This window comes from Mus pahari, chromosome 10 (assembly GCF_900095145.1).
Source record: "Mus pahari chromosome 10, PAHARI_EIJ_v1.1, whole genome shotgun sequence".
Lineage (NCBI taxonomy): Eukaryota > Metazoa > Chordata > Mammalia > Rodentia > Muridae > Mus > Mus pahari.
In genome coordinates this window covers 31,357,815-31,361,144 of record NC_034599.1, presented here as the reverse complement: position 1 = coordinate 31,361,144, position 3,330 = coordinate 31,357,815, and the positions used below count along the sequence as shown (strand labels likewise).

At 42.7% G+C, this 3,330-nt stretch overlaps 1 non-coding gene across 1 annotated transcript; it reads left to right on the top strand.

Moving 5' to 3' along the window:
• The first annotated feature begins 2,131 nt into the window (after positions 1-2,131).
• LOC115064851 lies at positions 2,132-2,295 on the top strand. Its single transcript, XR_003844683.1, has one exon. It is a non-coding gene; the product is annotated as a U1 spliceosomal RNA (small nuclear RNA).
• The last annotated feature ends 1,035 nt before the right edge of the window (positions 2,296-3,330 follow it).

Here is a 3,330-nt window from a genome sequence, read left to right as displayed (position 1 = left end):
ATTTCCACTACTCTGATTAAAGCAAGTTGTATTTAGAATTGCACAAGGGGCTGGCTCGATGACTGCCTCCCCCTAAGTGGGGGTTTTAGAGAGCAATCCTTCACTGGCTTTTGAGGTCACTTTTATGGGGTACAAAACGACTCGAGATAATTGGCTGTTAGCACTTGGACAGAAAGAATGGGGGACTCAGGGCTTAAGGCTGACTGTGGGTAGATGAGGGTAGGAAGACATCAGACAGAAGGGGCGTATCACAGGAGCTTTAGCAAGGCAAAAGGGGTGGGTATACATCATGGGGTTACAGGATCAGCCTAGGCTGAAAAACAAGGCTGGCAGGATATAGTAGGAAACAGAAATGTATAGAGTTAATAACAATGTATGACAATGTGACTCCAGTTCGATTTCACAGAAGCAGTCCTTCTGCCTCAGCCTGTCAAGTGGTTGGACCAGGGAGAATGAACCACTATACCCAGGACTATCACCTAAATTAAAAACATGAGGGATTCTCTAATGAATACAGGTATTTATTTTGGAATAGCATTATAAGTGAAAATAGCAGAACATTGCAGTGAGAATCCTCATGCTGTAAACTGTGACTGTATTCAAGGTGGTGGAGGCGAGTCTTCTCCACCCTCTCTTCTTCCTCCCCGCGCCCCCACGGAGCATGGTTCTGCCACCCCATCCCCACCCCCAAGGCTGGCTTAGAATTTACCTCAACTCCACTGCCTCCATCTCTCAAATACTAGGCTTACAAGCATGGTGATATCATACCTGGGTAAATGGGTTACTTTTAAAGACAGCAGAAATCTAAAGGATTACATTGTATATGTTGAAATGACAATTCTTGGTCACAATGGCTAATAATAACAAGAATGGCATCTTTTCCCCAGCACTGGGGATGCTGAGGCAAGAATATTTTTGTTAGTTCCAGGCCACCACCCTGTTATAAGTTACAAGCCAGCTAGAGCTACATAATTAAACCCATTTGTGTGTGTGTGTCTGTGGGGAGGTCAGTCTGAAGTTGAGCCAGCACTTGCTGAGCATAAGTACTTTTAGTCTAAGGTTTTGGCAGTCTTGTAATAGATAAACAGTCTCTTCTCTCTCTCTCTCTCTCTCTCTCTCTCTCTCTCTCTCTCTCTCTCTCTCTCTCTCTCTCTCTCTTAAGGAATCATTTATTTATTTTATTTATATGATTACACTGTAACTGTCTTCGGACTCACCAGAAGAGGGCATCAGATTCCATTACAGATAGTTGTGAGCCACCGTGTGGATGCTGGGACTTGAACTCATGACCTGTGGAAGAGCAGTCAGTGCTCTTAAGCTGAGCCATTTCTCCAGACTGATAAACACTCTCGATATATAAACTTTCCCTTTATAATATTCCAGACAGCTTCGCTGCTCTCTCTCTGTCTCTATCTCTGTCTCCCCCCCCCCNCCCTCCCTCCCTCCTTCCTTTTTTTATGATGGTTGACACGAACAACTCCATCTATATTTTAACTCCATCTTTATTCTGACACCTTTTATATTATTTTGGCGTTTGTTTTGAGGCAAGATCTCATATAGAGTAGGCTAGCTCTGAGTGCACTACTTAGCTGAGGATGACCTCCAGTCCTGGTCTTTCTGCTTTCCCCCTCCCCCCAAGTGCTGCTGAATCCAGGTGTGCGCCAACAAGCTTGGCTGAAGCTTTTTTCTTTCATTTTATTTCTTTCATGAGCTCATCCAAGCTCTGTCACTGAAAACAGAGTTAAATATTGTTTTTATGAGCGTCTTCCATAGCTAAACCACTGTCTAATTCTACATCAGTAAGTGAATGCTCTTTGGAAACAAAAGGTATTAAGGCAAAACAGAAAAACAGAAACAAAACAAAACAAACTGGGACACAAGAAGGAAAAGAAGCCTCTCACAATGGGATCCAGTTTGTCTTTCTGTTGATGAAGAATCAAAAGTTTCAATACATAATCTCAGCCCTCAAAAGGCAGAGGCAGATAGATCTTTGTGAGTTCAAGGTCAGCCAAATTGTATGTAGTGAGTTCTGGGACAGTCAGATCTACATAATAAAGAGAACCTGTCTCAAAACAAAAAGACAAAGAGAGAGAGGAAGAAATTTCAAAGTAGTTAATAAAACCAAAGCCAAATACTTACCCGGCAGGGGAGATACCATGGTCACGAAGGTGGTTTTCCCAGGGCGAGGCTTATTCATTGCACTCCAGGTGTGCTGACCCCTGCGATTTCCCCAAAGGCGGGAAACTCGACTGCATAATTTGTGGTAGTGGGGGACTGCGTTCGCGCTCTCCCCTTAAAAAAACAACAACAACAACAACAACAAAAACAAAGCCAAAGCCAAAGCCAAAGTGTGTTGTTCGCTAAGAATCCTCATCACTTGTCCTTTCACGTGCTTGCTTTAGTGGAACATCCTTTCACCGGTGTCTGCTTCAGAGAAATGTTCTTCCATGTGTTTACAGCAGCAAAACACCATCTGACACAACTGACTTTCCAAAGAACCCTAAGTTTCCACTTCAACCAACTTTGACCTCTGCTTGAAGTTCAGGGAACTAAACCTAGGCCCTCCTTCATGTTTCACGTTAGGTTAGTGCTGTAGCACATAGCTACATCTTCAGCCCTATGTTTATTCTCTCTCTCTCTCTCTCTCTCTCTCTCTCTCTCTCTCTCTCTCTCTCTCTCTCTCTCCCCCACCCTTTTTTTTTCTAAACAGGGTTTCTTTGTATAAGAGTCCTGGCTATCCTGGAACTCACGCTGCAGACCAGGCTGGCCTTGAACTCACAGAGATATGCCTGCTTCTGCCTCCTGAGTGCTGGAAGTAAAGGCATGTGCCACCACTGCCCAGCTTCTTTTTTTTGTTTTTTAAAGACAGATTTCTCTATGTAGCCCCCTGGCTGTCCTGAAACTCACTCTATAGACCAGGCTGGCCTTGAGCTCGGAGATCCACCTGGCTAAATGTTGGGATTAAAGGTGTGGCCACCACTGCCCAGCTTCTTATTTTATTTTATTTTATTTTATTTTATTTTATTTTTTTCCTTTATCAGTTAGATTTGATCTTGCTTCCTTTATTCTACCTAGAACTGAATTTGTGGGTTCAAGTGATCCTGTAGCCCCAGACTCCCAGTTGCTAGAGCTATACCTGGCTTTAAACTGTGATTCTTTCTTTCTTTCTTTCTTTCTTTCTTTCTTTCTTTCTTTCTTTCTTTCTTTCTTTCTTTCTTTCTTTCTTTCATTTTTAAAGAAAGAATAAAGTTTGGAGGAAGAGCTGCTGCTTTGCAATTGATAATTACAAGAATCAGTTTATTATTAAACCACTTAAATCTTCCTCCTCCT